The 17939-nt window shown below is 46.3% G+C and overlaps 1 pseudogene; it reads right to left on the reverse strand.

The window, feature by feature from the left end:
* Positions 1 to 310: 310 nt before the first annotated feature.
* Positions 311 to 17939, reverse strand: part of LOC120974959 (uncharacterized) — a 38390-nt pseudogene continuing 20761 nt past the window's right edge.

Genomic DNA, 17939 nt, shown 5'->3' on the forward strand with positions numbered 1-17939 from the left:
TAACAAAGCATATCTAAGCTGCACCACAATTCAGGCACGGCGCATCCATAATTTATTTTCTGTTCTGGTTAAAAGGCAAGGTTTACTACAGACCACACATATGAATTAGTTTATAGTATAGGAAGAACATCCCAACGATTTGTAGCCTATGCTACTAAAAAGGACGTCAAAAGATCCGGTGAAGCTTTGAAAGCATCATCAGTACTACATGGAGATCAAGGGTTCTTACTGCACCTTGCTAACTACATAATGGATGGTCGATCGCCGACAGGATTTAATATCTAGAAGACCCCTCGTAAACTTCTGGATGTTACATCCAGTCGTCCCCACATTCATCTAGTTCTTGCTTGGCGAGGTCCCTCATAAACTTCTGGCCACGGAGATCTGGTCGAAATATCAAAAAGTAGATGACTGTAGATTAGGACCATGTATGAAAGAACATCTTTTAATTAACAGAATACACTTCTCATGTAACAGAATATCGATGATACACTAAGCAGATTATATGCCCATTTATACGTATTTAGCTTTTCAGGAACAAGGCAATGTGCTCTTTACATCTCAGTAAATAGCATATGAACACATAAAGCAGTAAGGAAATACTGATATTGCACGTAAATACGAAATGGTGTGTGAAGAAAAAGGTATGACTCACAAGCATTCTCACTCCGACGCACATAAATATTCTCTAGCGGTATACTATTTGCCCTGAACACATGTGCCAAGGTGTGGACTCTCCCATCGTCCTTTGAACATTTGATCTTCACCATTCTAAGTTCTTTGCAAGTAAATGATCTTCGTTGTAGTTTGATACATGTTTCCAATGCCTTCCTTGTGCTGAAGTTCTTTAGGAAATTAACCAAATTGTCATTAAGTGTGCGATCAGATACTAAAAACTAAGAACAATGAAGTCAAGGATCAAGTAGCATACATCAAATATGTAATCACACATACCAATTTAAGTTGGAGAAAAAGCCTCTTTATACTAGGTGAATGTTGTAGCAAGAAAATTAATGCATCGAAATCAGCGGCCATACACCATCCACCAAGGGACAGGGTCTTTAGGTTGCTAAAAGTTGGACACCTTCTCAACTCCCTACTCAGAACCACCTTCATATTGCAGACAAAAGAGTATTCAGCAAAGAACGGTAGTAACTCGAATCAACTTCTCACAGTAAAAACTACATATGGATGGTTTATTCAACAGAAAAAAGATACCCATCTCAAGTTGCTAAAAGACTTAATGCCCGACTACTGCAGAAGATAGAGAGAAAATGAAAGTCATCTCTCTTCTCCAAATTTCCAACCCAACACCGTTCCCTATACGATTCCTTAATTCTTTCGTCTCCCTCCTATCATCTCTCTTCTCCAAACCAATCACGTTCCTTAATTCTCTCATCTCCCTTCTTGAAACCAGACGAGGTGGCTTTAATTCAACCGGCTTCGATCCATTGGTTGCCGCCTCCTCTCACCTGGATCCCTCTTGCAATTCCCTCTCGTTCTCACGCGGATCCCTCTCCCATCCTACGCCTTCCCGCAATCCCCGCTCGTCCTCACGCGGATCCCTCTCCCATCCAACGCCTCCCCACAATCCCCGCTCGTTGATTAGCTGCTGGTGCTCTCTCTCTCTCTCTCTCTCTCTCTCTCTCTCTATTTATGGCCTTGCGCCCCACACGTTGCTCCTCTTTTCTCTTCAATAGTCAAGCCACCAACACCTCACATCATCTACAACAAGTACACCGAGCGGCCAGCCACCAAAGGCGGCTCTGATGAAGCAGTGCACGAGGTGATAGGACGGCACCAGGAGATGGTCGGCCGTCGGTCAGATCGGTCGGTCGGGTGCGCAGCAGGAGATCGATCGGCCATGTCGTGTTCATGCGCGCCCTTAGCCTGAGCATGCTCTAGTCTTGTGGCCACACCCCTTTCTTTGTAAGAGCGCATCCTTTCTCGATCTAACATTCTCTTCGTTAAATCTTGGCATGGCACCACTCAGACTGATGAGTTTTTCTTTTCTTTTGTGAACCCTGTGACACAGTGATGCTGATGTATGTTTGTGCTGTACGTGGAGGCATTTGATAAGCATGATTACGCAGTTGTATCAGATCGGATTTCTACACACAGGTACATTATATATTCTGTTGGTCTACATTTGATAAAGTTATAGTCCATTAGATGACCAGTATCATCATCATCTGCTTGGATGTAACTTGATATCTGAAGTGTAGACTACAAAATCAGCTAGTAGCATGCTTTTACATGAGTAGATAGTACCAAGTTCCATCAGGTTTCCGCACTCTTGCTTCATTTGTAGTTTTATTTTTCTCTACAAACTGTTACGGTAAGAAAGAGATCCATCTGGATAAGTTTCTTTCTGTAGTAGAATGAAAATAACAAGAACAATCTGGATAGGTTACCTGATACAAAGTGCAATTTTTGACCCACCCCCCCCCCCCCCCCCCCCACTGAGATGTTCTGTGGAATAACAAGAAGAACAATAATCTGTGTAATTTGACTTTGTGTCATTAACAATCCATAGTTATTTTGAGTTTGTTTGGCTACTTATGTGTGGATTAACCTCTTAATGTGTGCTGGCAGTTTTTTGTTTTGTTAAGATGGAGAGGATGCTATGCTAGTTTAGTTGTAAGGCAAGAGAAGAGGGTCATGCATCGTGCCATTGGGGCGAAGATAGAGGCATCATGAGTAGTACGTAATAAAGTTGTGTGTCCACGGCAAGGGTCATGGAGCATGGAGCTGGCCACTACAATGGACATTGGATGAAAGTGCGTCCTAAGCTTGTTGAAGGCGTTGTCCAGAATCCATAACACGAGTGGATGCTAATTTTTTTTTATCATATCACTACTAGCTTGTAAAGGAGTGACGGTGGTGGAATTAAAATGAAGGAAGGAATTGGCTTTGGAGTAATGGCAAAAAGGCGGTGTTTCCCTTGCGTTCGAAATAGAAAACCCTCCCAACGCGTTATGCTGCCAAAATGTCCGGCGAAAATCGCCCCGACTTGTCAAAATTTTGGCCTTGTTTGTAAGAAAACAAAAGGTTTAGGGTGTGGAATGCAAAATGATAGGCCTTGTTTGTAAGAAAATAAAAGGTTTAGGGTGTGGAATGCAAAATAAAAGGTTTAGGGTGTGAAAATATAAGTTGGTGCAGTTCCAAGCAGACCGTGGTGGTGGGATCTATGTGTGAAGCGGAGTACATAGCTGCTTCGGAAGCAGCAAATGAAGAAGTCTGGATGAAGGAGTTCATATCTGATCTAGGTGTAATACCTAGTGCATCGGGTCCAATGAAAATCTTTTGTGACAATACTGAAGCAATTGCCTTGGTGAAGGAATCCAGATTTCACAAGAGAACCAAACACATCAAGAGACGCTTCAATTCCATCCGCGATCAAGTCAAGGGGGGGACATAGAGATTTGCAAACTACATACGGATCTAAATGTTACAGACCCGTTGACTAGACCTCTTCCACGAGCAAAACATGATCAGCACCAAGACTCCATGGGTGTTAGAATCATTACTATGTAATCTGGATTATTGACTCTAGTGCAAGTGGGAGACTGAAGGAAATATGCCCTAGAGGCAATAATAAAGTTGTTATTTATATTTCCTTATATCATGATAAATGTTTATTATTCATGCTAGAATTGTATTAACCGAAAACTTAGTACGTGTGTGAATACATGGATAAACAGAGTGTCCCTAGTATGCCTCTACTTGACTAGCTCGTTAATCAAAGATGGTTAAGTTTCCTAACCATAGATGCTACCTCTTGAGCACTGCGTTGGTTTTCCCTTGAATAGGAAAGGGTGATGCAGCAAAGTAGCGTAAGTATTTCCCTCAGTTTTTGAGAACCAAGATATCAATCCAGTAGGAGGCTACGCGCGAGTCCATCGTACCTACACAAAACAAATAAATCCTCGCAACCAACGCGATAAGGGGTTGTCAATCCCTACACGGTCACTTACTAGAGTGAGATCTGATAGATATGATAGGATAATATTTTTGGTAATTTTATGATAAAGATGCAAAGTAAAATAAAAGCAAAGTAAAAAAGCAACGGAAATAACTAAGTGTTGGAAGATTAATATGAAGATAGACCCGGGGGCCATAGGTTTCACTAGTGGCTTCTCTCGAGAGCATAAGTATTTTACGGTGGGTGAACAAATTACTGTTGAGCAATTGACAGAATTGAGCATAGTTATGAGAATATCTAGGTATGATCATGTATATAGGCATCACGTCCGAGACAAGTAGACCGACTCCTGCCTGCATCTACTACTATTACTCCACACATCGACCGCTATCCAGCATGCATCTAGAGTATTAAGTTCATAAGAACAGAGTAACGCCTTAAGCAAGATGACATGATGTAGAGGGATAAATTCATGCAATATGATAAAAAAACATCTTGTTATCCTCGATGGCAACAATACTATACGTGCCTTGCTGCCCCTACTGTCACTGGGAAAGGACACCGCAAGATTGAACCCAAAGCTAAGCACTTCTCCCATTGCAAGAAAGATCAATCTAGTAGGCCAAACCAAACTGATAATTCGAAGGGACTTGCAAAGATAACCAATCATACATAAAAGAATTCAGAGAAGATTCAAATATTGTTCATAGATAAACTTGATCATAAACCCACAATTCATCGGTCTCAACAAACACACCGCAAAAGAAGATTACATCGAATAGATCTCCACGAGAGAGGGGGAGAACATTGTATTGAGATCCAAAAAGAGAGAGAAAGCCATCTAGCTACTAACTATGGACCCGAAGGTCTGAGGTAAACTACTCACACTTCATCGGAGAGGCTATGGTGTTGATGTAGAAGCCCTCCGTGATGGATGCCCCCTCCGCCGGAGCTCCGGAACAGGCCCCAAGATGGAATCTCGTGGGTACAGAAGGTTGCGGCGGTGGAATTAGGTTTTTGGCTCCGTATCTGATCATTTGGGGGTACGTAGGTATATATTGGAGGAAGAAGTACGTCGGTGGAGCAACAGGGGGCCCACGAGGGTGGAGGGCGCGCCCTGGGGGGTAGGCGCGTCCCCCTACCTCGTGGCTTCCTCTTTTGTTTCTTGACGTAGAGTCCAAGTCTCCTGGATCATGTTCGTTCCGAAAATCACGTTCCCGAAGGTTTCATTCCGTTTGGACTCCGTTTGATATTCTTTTTCTGCGAAACTCTGAAATAGGCAAAAAAAACAATTCTGGGCTGGGCCTCCGGTTAATAGGTCAATACCAAAAATAATATAAAAGTGAATAATAAAGCCCAATAATTTCCAAAACAGAAGATAATATATCATGGAGCAATCAAAAATTATAGATACGTTGGGGACGTATCAATAGACATGTGTTCTCATTTGATGAACGGGATCACATCATTAGAGAATGATGTGATGGACAAGACCCATCCGTTAGCTTAGCATAATGATCGTTTAGTTTTATTGCTATTGCTTTCTTCATGACTAATATATATTCATCTGACTATGAGATTATGCAACTCCCAAATACCGGAGGAACACTTTGTGTGCTATCAAATGTCACAAATTAACTGGGTGATTATAAAGATGCTCTACAGGTGTCTTCGATTGTGTTTGTTGACTTGGCATAGATCAAGATTAGGATTTTTCACTCCGAGTATCGGAGAGGTATCTCTAGGCTCTCTCGGTAATGCACATCACTATAAGCCTTGCAAGAAATGAGACTAATGAGTTAGTTACGGGATGATGCATTACGAAACGAGTAAAGACACTTGCCGGTAACGAAATTGAACTAGGTATGATGATACCGACGATCGAATCTCGGGCAAGTAACATACCGATGACAAAGGGAATAATGTATGTTGTTATGCGTTTTGACTGATAAAGATCTTCGTAGAATATGTAGGAGCATCTAGGTTCCGCTATTGGACTGGAGATGTGTCTCGGTCATGTCTGCATAGTTCTCGAACCCGTAGGGTCCGCACGCTTAACGTCCGATGACGATTTGTATTATGAGTTATGTGATTTGATGACCGAAGTTTGTTCGGAGTCCCGGATGAGATCACGGATATGACGAGGACTCTCGAAATGGTCGAGAGGTAAAGGTTGATATATTGGACGAAGGTATTCGGACACCGAAAAGGTATCGGGACGTTTCAGATATTTATCGGGGAACCGAGTTACTGGAACCCCCCGGGGAAGTAATGGGCCCTAATGGGCCATAAGGGAGTAGGAGAGGGAAGGCCACAAGGTGCCCCCCAAGGGCAGTCCGAATTGGACTAAGGGGAGGGGCGCGGCCCCCCTTCCTTTCCCTCTCCCTCTCCTTCCCTCCTTCCCCTTCTTGGAATAGGAAAAGGGGGGCCGAATCCTACTAGGAACAGAGTCCTAGTAGGACCCCCCCCCATGGCGCGCCTCCTCCCTGGCCGCCGGCCTCCTCCTCCCCTCCTTTATATACAGGGGCAGGGGGCACCCCAAAGCACAACAGACAATCTCTTAGCCGTGTGCAGTGCCCCCCTCCACAGTTCAACACCTCGGTCATATCGTCGTAGTGCTTTGATACGTCTCCGTCGTATCTACTTTTCCAAACACTTTTGCCCTTGTTTTGGACTCTAACTTGCATGATTTGAATGGAACTAACCCGACTGACGCTGTTTTCAGCAGACTTTCCATGGTGTTATTTATGTGCAGAAACAAAAGTTCTCGGAATGACCTGAAACTCCACAGAACATCTATTTGGAAAATAAGAAAAATACTGGAAGAAAAATCCACGTCAGGGGGCCCACACCCTGTCCACGAGGGTGGGGGCGCGCCTGCCCCCCTGGGCGCGCCCCCCTACCTCGTGGGCCCCCTGACGCTCCACCGACCTCAACTCCAACTCCATATATTCACTTTCGGGGAGAAAAAAATCAGAGAGAAGGATTCATCGCGTTTTACGATACGGAGCCGCCGCCAAGCCCTAAAACCTCTCGGGAGGGCTGATCTGGAGTCCGTTCGGGACTCCGGAGAGGGGAATCCGTCGCCGTCATCATCATCAACCATCCTCCATCACCAATTTCATGATGCTCACCGCTGTGCGTGAGTAATTCCATCGTAGGCTTGTTGAACGGTGATGTGTTGGATGAGATCTATCATGTAATCGAGTTAGTTTTGTTAGGGTTTGATCCCTAGTATCCACTATGTTCTGAGATTGATGTTGCTATGACTTTGCTATGCTTAATGCTTGTCACTAGGGCCCGAGTGCCATGATTTCAGATCTGAACCTATTATGTTTTCATGAATATATGTGAGTTCTTGATCCTATCTTGCAAGTCTATAGTCACCTACTATGTGTTATGATCCGGCAACCCCGAAGTGACAATAATCGGGACCACTCCCGGTGATGACCGTAGTTTGAGGAGTTCATGTATTCACTATGTGTTAATGCTTTGGTCCGGTACTCTATTAAAAGGAGGCCTTAATATCCCTTAGTTTCCATTAGGACCCCGCTGCCACGGGAGGGTAGGACAAAAGATGCCATGCAAGTCCTTTTCCATAAGCACGTATGACTATATTCGGAATACATGCCTACATTACATTGATGAATTGGAGCTAGTTCTGTGTCACCCTATGTTAGTTACATGATGAACCGCATCCGGCATAATTCTCCATCACCGATCCAATGCCTACGAGCTTTTCATATATTGTTCTTCGCTTATTTACTTTCCCGTTGCTACTGTTACAATCACTACAAAACCCAAAAATATTACTTTTGCTATCGTTACCGTTACTTCCATATTACTTTGCTACTAAATACTTTGCTGCAGATACTAAGTTATCCAGGTGTGGTTGAATTGACAACTCAACTGGTAATACTTGAGAATATTCTTTGGCTCCCCTTGTGTCGAATCAATAAATTTGGGTTGAATACTCTACCCTCGAAAACTGTTGCGATCCCCTATACTTGTGGGTTATCAAGACTATTTTCTGGCGCCGTTGCCGGGGAGCATAATTCTTTGAGTCACTTGGGATTTATACCTGCTGGTCACTATGAAGAACTTGAAAGGCTCTAAGACAACAATTTATCCCTCAACTACGAGGGGAGGTAAGGAACTGCCATCTAGCTCTGCACTTGATTCACTTTCTGTTTTGAGTAAGCTTGCGACACCTAAACCTGCTTCTGCTATTCGTTCTGATATGTCGCATGTTATTGATGATGCCACTTCTCCTATGCATGATACTTATGATGAAACTACTTCTATGCTTGATACTACTGTGCCACTTGGTGAATTTCTTGATGAACAACTTGCTAGGATTAGAGAGAATGAAATTATTGAAACTGATAATATTGATGAAAGTGATGATGAAGACTCTTCCCCTAATAAATATGAATCGCATGTTGTTCCTGAGGGTTATGTTTTTGAAAAAGAATCTGCTTTAGCTATTTTAGCTTGCAAAGATAGATACGAGCTCAAGAGGTTATTAGCTAAATGGAAGCAGCAATCTCTTAATGCTAGAATGAAACCTGACCCTGCTTTTGCTACTTTACCTATCTATGTTACTCATAAGGATTATGAATTCTCTATTGATCCTGATATAATTACTTTGGTTGAATCTGATCCTTTTCATGGCTATGAATCTGAAACCGTTGTGGCACATCTTACTAAATTAAATGATATAGCCACCCTGTTCACTAATGATGAGAGAACTCGCTACTTTTATATCCTTAAAATATTTCTGTTCTCATTAAAGGGTGATGCTAAGATATGGTTTAATTCTCTTGATCCTGGTTGTGTGCGTAGTCCCCAGGATATGATTTATTACTTCTCTGCTAAATATTTCCCCGCTCATAAGAAACAAGCTGTTTTAAGGGAAATATATAATTTTGTGCGAATTGAAGAAGAGAGTCTCCAACAAGCTTGGGGGAGGCTTCTCCAATTACTTAATGCTTTGCCTGATCATCCTCTTAAGAAAAATGAAATACTTGATATCTTTTATAATGGACTAACTGATGCTTCCAGAGATTACCTGGATAGTTGTGTTGGTTCTGTTTTCAGGGAAAGAACACCGGATGAAGCTGAAATTCTATTGAATAATATGTTGACAAATGAAAATAATTGGATACTTCCTGAGCCACCTCCTGAGCCTATTCCTAAACCAACTCCGAAGAAAAGAGGTATTCTATTTCTCAGTCCTGAAGATATGCAAGAGGCAAAGAAATCTATGAAAGAAAAGGGTATAAGAGCTGAAGATGTTAAGAATTTACGTCCTATTGAAGAAATACATGGTCTTAATTTACCGTTGAAGAAACATATGATCTTAATCCTCCACCTATTGAAGAAACTCATGGTCTTGATAACCCGACACAGGTAGTAAAGGTAAATTCTCTCTATAGATTTGATGAAGGAGATATTCCTCACTATAAGTCTGCTAGACAATGCTTAGAATAGTTTGATAATTTTATTGTCAAACAAGAAAACTTCAATGCTTATTTTGGTAGAAAATTGAAATACAATTCCGATATGCTTGAACACTTGGGTGATTATATGTCTAGAGTTAAAGGTGAACTTAAACTCATTACTAAACATGCTTATATGGTCACCACTCAAGTAGAACAAGTGCTTAAAGCTCAAAATGATTTGCTCAATGAATTAAATAGTAATAATAATGATTATGCTGTTAGAGTGGCTACTATAACTAGTAAAATGACTCAGGAACCTTTGTATCCTAAAGGCCATCCTAAGAGAATTGAGCAAGATTCTCAGAGAAATAATATAGATGCACCTAGTCCTTCTAAAAAGAAGAAAAAGAAAAATGATAGGACTTTGCATGCTTCTAGTGAACCTATTACTGAACCACCTGAGAATCCAAATGATATTTCTATTTCTGATGCTGAAACACAATCTGGTAATGAACATGAACCTAATGAAAATGTTAATGATGATGTTCATGATGATGCTCAACCTAGTAATGATAATGATGTAGAGATTGAACCTGCTGTTGATCTTGATAACCCACAATCAAAGAATCAACGTTATGATAAGAGAGACTTTGTTGCTAGGAAACATGGTAAAGAAAGAGAACCTTGGGTTCAGAAACCCATGCCTTTTCCTCCCAAACCATCCAAGAAGAAGGATGATGAGAATTTCGAGCGCTTTGCTGAAATGATTAGACCTATCTTTTTGCGTATGCGATTAACTGATATGCTCAAAATGAATCCTTATGCTAAGTATATGAAAGATATTGTTACAAATAAAAGAAAGATACCGGAAGCTGAAATTTCCACCATGCACTACTGGAGTCAGCTAATTTGCCATCTGCCAGCTCTTTGGCGTCTGCTAGCTGACGGCAAAGAAGCTCTTTGCCATCAGCTACCCAAAAGCAGACGGCAAAGAAAAGGCGGACGGCAAAGAAGCTCTTTGCCATCTGCGAGCTCTTTGCCGTCAGCCAGCAGACGACAAAGAATCTTTGTCGTCCGCTGGCGGACGGCAAAGAGTGAGGTGGCCCCCACCCCCCGCCCGTTTGGAAAAATCTTAACGGCCCACCTCTTTGTCGTCTGCCAGCAGACGGCAAAGAGGCAAAAGGGCGGACGGCAAAGAGCTCACTACCTAACGGCCCGTACCCCCCGCCCGTTACTCACTTCTTCTCTCCCTCGCCGTTTCTCTCCTCCCACCCCGCCGCCGCCCCGTCGCCCCCGCCGCCCCGGCTCGCCGCCGCCCCGGGGCCCCGTCGCCCCCACCGCCCCGTCGCCCCCCCCCGCCCCGGCCCCCCGTCGCCCCCGCCGCCCCGGCTCGCCGCCGCCCCGGGGCCCCGTCGCCCCCACCGCCCCGTCGCCCCCCCCCCCCCGCCCTGGCCCCCCGCCGCCCCGCGCCCCACCGCCAGGGCCCGGCCCCCCGCCGCCCCAGGCCGCCTCCTCCACCGCCCCGCCCCCCTCCTCCACCGGCCTCCTCCACCCCCCAGGTGAGCCCCCTTTTTCTGTTTTTTCTGTTTTTTTTCCATTTTTTTCCTTTTTAGTTTTAGTTTTAGTTTAGATTTAGTTTTAGTTGTAGTTTTAGGTTTAGTTTTAGTTTTAGTTTTAGTTTTAGGTTTAGTTTAGTTTGAGGAAAGAAGAAGAAGAAGAAAAAAGAGGAGAGGAGGAGAAGAAGAAGAGGAAAAAGGAAAGGAAGAAGAAGAAGAGGAGGAGGAGAAGAAAAAAGAAGAAGAGGAAGAAGAAGAAGAAAAAAGAGGAGAGGAGGAGAAGAAGAAGAGGAAAAAGGAAAGGAAGAAGAAGAAGAGGAGGAGGAGAAGAAAAAAGAAGAAGAGGAAGAAGAAGAAGAAAAAAGAGGAGAGGAGGAGAAGAAGAAGAGGAAAAAGGAAAGGAAGAAGAAGAAGAGGAGGAGGAGAAGAAAAAAGAAGAAGAGGAAGAAAAGGAAGAATAGGAAGAAGAAGAAAAGGAAAAAAGAGGGAAAAACCCCGACCCGACACGGCACCCCGACCCCGACCCGGCACCCCGACACGACACCCCGACCCCTAGACCCCGACCCCGACACCCCGACCCCAACCCCGACCCCGACACCCCGACCCCGAGCCTGACCCGACACCCCGACCCCGACACCGACACGGCACCCCGACCCCGACCCGGCACCCCGACCCCGACCCCGACCCCGACACCCCGACCCCGAGCCTGACCCGACACCCCGACCCCGACACCGACACGGCACCCCGACCCCGACCCGGCACCCCGACCCGACACCCTGACCCCGAGACCCCGACCCCGACACCGACACGACACCCCGACACCGACACCCTGACACCACACCCACCCTTACCCCGACACCGACACGGCACCCCGACCCCGACCCGGCACCCCGACCCGACACCCCGACCCCGAGACGGCACCCCGACCTGACACCCCGACCCGACACCCCGACCCGGCACCCCGACCCGACACCCCGACCCCGAGACCCCGACCCCGAGCCTGACCCGACACCCCGACCCCGACACCGACACGGCACCCCGACCCCGACCCGGCACCCCAACCCGACACCCCGACCTCGAGACCCCGACCCCGAGCCTGACCCGACACCCCGACCCCGACACCGACACGGCACCCCGACCCCGACCCGGCACCCCGACCCCGAGACCCCGACCCGGACCCCGACACCCCGACCCCGAGCCTGACCCGACACCCCGACCCCGACACCGACACGGCACCCCGACCCCGACCCGGCACCCCGACCCGACACCCCGACCCCGACCCCGACACGGCACCCCGAGACCGACACGACACCCCGACCCCCGACACCTCCCGAAAAGGTGTTCTTTGGCCTTCCAGAAGCCGACGGGGTCATATATTTGTGAATTATTAGTTAGGTCATATATTTTGTTATGAAAAACATCATATATAATTGTGTTGATCGGGTAGTTTTAAATGTGCAGTTGTTTCATCGCTGCGAGGTTTGGTGTTCGACGACCTCGCCGTGCGTTTGACGAGCTCTGCCCCTTCGTTCGTGGGTGAGCACAAATGACATGTCCTCCTCCCCCATTAATTATTTGATCTATTCCGATGAAACTTGATAGCTAGCTACATATGTGTCTTGAATCATCAGTATGCGTAACCAATATGTCTCTCCCGTTCGAAAGCGTCATAGTTATAAATATGCATGCATTTGCATATTTATAACCTTGATTCTTTCGAATTGTCCAACGCTATCCATGGACAGCCCGAGTATGTTTAGATTGGGTTCGTTTTCCCATATGCTTTGCTCCGGATCCGACGCATAAATTTCGTCAGTGCCTCCCCTGTTGTTCTCCGGGTACACATCCTCTCTGTTTATTGCATAGACGTGTATCAGGAGAACAGCGGGGAGGTGCTGCCGAAATTTTGCATAGGATCCGGAGCATAGCATGGGAAAATGAACCCAATCTAAACATACTCGGGTGGGATTAGGACCTATCATTACCTATTAGAGTGTAGGTTGCATGGACGTAATAAAATTGACAAAGTAGATCAACTAATGAATATATACATGGTGAATTATATATATATATATATATATTTTTGTTGTGTGTCTAGTAGCTCTGAAAGTCAAGATGAGTGATCGTGCGTGGATGTACACCGGTCACACTGGTCAGAACAAATGGAGCACTGAATGGTTCAAAAAAACCAAGGGGTTTGTGTGAGCCGCATTTGCAAATGGCCAGAGGAAAACCTGGTGCTCTGTTTACGGTGCGGCAATTGGGAAAAGAGGACAGAGGCTGAAATGGGCAAACACCTGCAGAAGAGTGGTTTTACGCCCGATTATACGGTGTGGACATTTCATGGTGAGTCTGCCCAACGTGACCGAGCTGAGGTGGATCGTCGTCGCACCGACGAGCATGGTACCGGGATGGAAAACATGGTGCAAGACTTTGATGATGCTCGGGATTCGGACGAGGAGATGGAGGAATCTGCAAAGGCCTTCAATGAAATGTTGGAGTCTTCAAAACGTCCGCTCCATGAGCACACTGAGCTTTGTCAGTTGGATGCCATCTCACAAGTAATGGCTCTGAAGGCTCAGTTCAACTTGGGCAGAGAATGCTACGATGCAATGATGATAGTATTTGGACGCTTTCTACCCAAAGGCCATGTAATGCCTGCAAACCTGTACCAGTCGGACAAAATCCTCCATGCACTGAAGATGCCCTATGATAAGATACATGCCTGTGAGAAAGGATGTGTCTTGTTTAGGCTTGACTATGCGGACTTGAACTATTGTCCCATTTGCAAGTCTTCCAGGTATGTTGTGGTAGACAACGGTATGGGTGAGAAGACACAGACCAAAATCCCCGTTAGTGTTCTTCGGTATATGCCAATAGTACCAAGACTTCAACGTCTTTTCATGGTCGAAGAGACGGCCAGACAGATGACATGGCACAAAATGGGCAAAAGAACCGAACTAGATGCAGATGGGAATCTGATGATTGTACACACATCGGATGGTGTTGCGTGGAAAAAGTTTGATGAATTACATGGTGACAAAGCGGCAGATCCGAGGCATCCTCGAGTCGGCATCAGCACGGATGGGTTCAGTGTGTTTGGTATGACGGCAGCCCAATACAGTTGTTGGCCCGTATTTGTCTTTCCACTCAATCTCCCCCCCGGACAGATTATGCAAAGAAAGAACATTTTCCTGACGTTGATAATTCCAGGGCCCAACTATCCGGGGAAAAATATGAATGTGTACATGCAACCGCTTAAGGACGAATTGCAAGAAGCCTGGGATAATGGGTTCAAGACATACGATGCCTATAGCAAACGGAACTTCATAATGCGTGTCTGGTACATGTACTCGACGCATGACTTGCCGGCGTATGCGCTATTCGTTGGCTGGTGTGTGCATGGAAGGTTCCCGTGCCCCACATGCAAGGGAGCTCTTGAGTTTCGTTGGCTTCAGGCCGGTCACAAGTTTTCTTGCTTCGACATGCATAGACAGTTCCTGAATCCTCGCCATAAGTTCAGGAAAGACAAGAAGAACTTCATCAGAGGTAGAGTTGTCAAAAACTCTGCACCACCTGCATTGACAGGCCAACAGACCCTGGATCAGTTAAACGCTCTCGAGCCAGATCCAGAGCGTCCAGGGTACTTCAAGGGGTATAATTCTAAGCACGCCTGGACTCACAAAACATGCTTATGGGATCTGCCTTACTTCAAAGACCTCCTTTGCCCATTCAACATCGACGTGATGCACACTGAGAAGAATATCGCCGAGGCACTTTTTGGTACATTGTTCGGCATAGATGGGAAGTCAAAGGATAATACTAAGGCTAGAGTCGATCTGGAGGCGCTATGTGATAGGCCGTTACAAAACATGAAAGAACCGAAAGGAAAGCAGAACTGGACGAAGCCAAAGGCATGGTTCAATCTTGGAAGCTCAGCTATGAGGAAAATTATCTTGTGGGTGAAAATGCAGTTGATGTTCCCCGATGGGTATGCAGCGAATCTACAGAGGGGAGCCAGTCTTGATAAATTGAAGATATTTGGTCTCAAGAGTCATGATTGGCACATATGGATTGAGCGGGTAATGCCGGTGATGTTGCGTGGCTTCATCCCTGAGGATGAATGGCTAGTACTGGCAGAACTCAGCTATTTCTTCCGTGTTCTTTGTGCGAAAGAACTATCGCCTGGCGTGCTAGAAGAAATGGAAGAGTTGGCGCCGGAGTTGATCTGCAAGTTAGCGAAGATCTTTCCACCGGGCTTCTTTAATCCAATGCAACATTTGATTTTGCATCTCCCGACCGAGGCAAGATTGGGGGGGCCCGTGCAAAATCGTTGGTGCTACCCAACTGAGAGGATGCAGAAGACGCTTCGACAAAAATGTAAAAATAAATGTAGAATTGAAGCATCGATGGCTGAGGCATTCATCACTGAGGAGGCGGCAAACTTCGTGACAGCACACTACGAAGCCAAAAATCGTCATTTGCATAATCCGAAGCCTCGGTACAATGCTGACGACCCTAAAAAGGGTGGATCCAACCTCAGCCTATTCAAAGGGAATCTCGCACCAGCCAGTGTTTCAAATCCAGTATCTTTGGATAACGAACAATGGCGGACCATTTCGTTGTATATCTTCAATAACCTGATAGAAGTGCGGCCGTACATCGAGTAAGTTCTCGGTACATAGTTTCACAACTTCTATTTCCTTTGAACTGCTCTTATTCCTGGATATTTCATACAGTCGATACGTCGCCTTATTCTCGTATGGAGCGGTGATCCAAAAGGATTCTGTCGAAGAGTATGAGCTTCTCGCAAAGCAAGGAGGCGGCTATCCCGGTTTCATCTCTTGGTTCAAACAAACGGTAATTTCTATTAGACTTGTAGGCTAATTTGTAGGCGGCTATCCCGGTTTCATTCGCTAATTTGTGCGTAATGCAACAATCCTTTCATATTAAACTTGTAGGCTAATTCAGAGTCTATGGACGCCGAATTGAGACAAGTCGCTAATGGTTTTGACTATAAGGTCCGTTCATTTGACAAATACGACATCAACGGGTATCGCTTTCGTACCTATGGCAAAGAGCAATCTATGGCCGACCGAAAGTCTACAAATTGTTGTGTATCTGCTATCGGCGAAGGAGGTACCGAGTATTATGGGAGAGTTGAAGCAATTTATGAACTTCTATTCTATGGTGAAAACCCACCGAATGTCGTAGTCTTCAAATGTTATTGGTTTCAGCCGAAGGAGACTAGAAGGACTCATGAACATATAGGGCTAGTTGAAATCAACCAAAGCACCCATTTAGATGTTCCTGATGTCTATATTACGGCTCAACAGGCGACCCAAGTATTCTATCTACCGTGGGCCTGCCAAACTAATCCAAATCTGAAAGGTTGGGATGTCGTTTATGAAGTGCCGCCACGTGCTAGACTATCTCCCCCAAAGGAAGAGGATTATGAACCTCACATTAACCCAGACACATATGAAGGAGAATTCTTCCAAGAGACACGTCTTTCCAAAAAGCGTTTCAAGAACCGCTATACTTCACCCCAAAACATTGAAGTAGACAGCGACAGTGAATCCGACATCACCCCAGAGGAGGAACAAGAAGAGCCGGAACAAGAAGAGGTTACTGCTGCGGATGACCTGTCATTGCTTGACCGATTACGTCAAGGTGGCCTTCCACATGTTGATGCCACTGAACCCTATGAGCCCGTCATTGATTATAGTGATGATGATGATTATGCATTTATTGATGATACTGATCGAGATTATTAGTAGTGTCAGGTATTAAATTATTTAATGTTGTACTAGATGATGATACACTTAAGTGATACACATATTATTATTCATGTCGGTCTTTTTTTTATGTTGTACTAATTTCGTTTACTGTTTGTCATGGCAGGTGTTGAAAGATGGTGGGCGCTGGTCGGGAGCGCGCCAAGGCCCCTTCTTCGTCGGCGCGTGGTCTGAGGTCTTGATTCCAGACGCACCTCTCCGCCGAGCGTTGCTGGACAGTATGTCCACACCGCTGGGCCCTTCTTCGTCGACCGCGGTGCCCAGCAGGGGACGAGGTAGGAAGAGAGGAGGTGGGGCACGTGGTCGCGGGAGAGGAGGTAGGGTGACTGCTACGGCGCCTTCCTCGCCGCCACCCCCAGCTGTTTCACCCGAGCACGTGACTGCTAGGTTGGACTCGTCCGAGGAGGAGGCTACACGGACTCCGGTCCACGAGCCTCCGGTCCACGGGTCTTGGGCCCACGAGCCTCGGGTCGACTGGCCTTCGGCCCACGAGAGTTCGGCCCACGAGACCCCGGAGGAGCACACGTCCGGATGGGGTACCTGGCCGGATCAGCCCGAGGCTCGTGGAGGAGCCTCGGGTCGACTGGCCTTCGGCCCACGAGAGTTAGGCCCACGAGACCCCGGAGGAGCACACGTCCGGATGGGGTACCTGGCCGGATCAGCCTGAGGAGCCGAGTGGCCATGCTGATGATGGCGGGGAGCCGACTGATCTTGAGGAGGAGGGTGGCACCGTCTACCAGCGTGGTGCTACACGGCTCCCGTCCGTGCCGGCGACCCGCGAGCAGAGGTGGTTGATTTTCCCTGATGGGGAGAGGTACTTAAGTGCATTTAATATTTTTGTACCTTCTGCATTCACGTTTCTTCAAATAACTAATGTGTTGGCCTTGTCATGCTGCAGGGGTTGGGACCACCATCATAGTGTCCGTCGGCCGAACTCCGTCCTTGGAGTTCTTTGCCGGCAAAACTTCCCAGGGTTTGTCACGTTGCCTGGTGAGGGTCGGCTTCCAGAGCTTGGGTTGAGCTGGGAGCACTACGTGGCTGCCCCGGCCCCGCCGGATGTCATTATCGACGGTGTCGTGTGCGACACGAGGGCAGACATGGTGATCAGGACGTTCTGGGTAATTTCTCCTTTACACATTTCAAAATCTTCAACTAGCTAGTTATTAATTGTACTAATCAATATTGTCTCATTTGATTGCAGACATTCTACAGGTGT

Source organism: Aegilops tauschii, chromosome 2 (assembly GCF_002575655.3).
Source record: "Aegilops tauschii subsp. strangulata cultivar AL8/78 chromosome 2, Aet v6.0, whole genome shotgun sequence".
Taxonomy (NCBI): Eukaryota; Viridiplantae; Streptophyta; class Magnoliopsida; order Poales; family Poaceae; genus Aegilops; species Aegilops tauschii.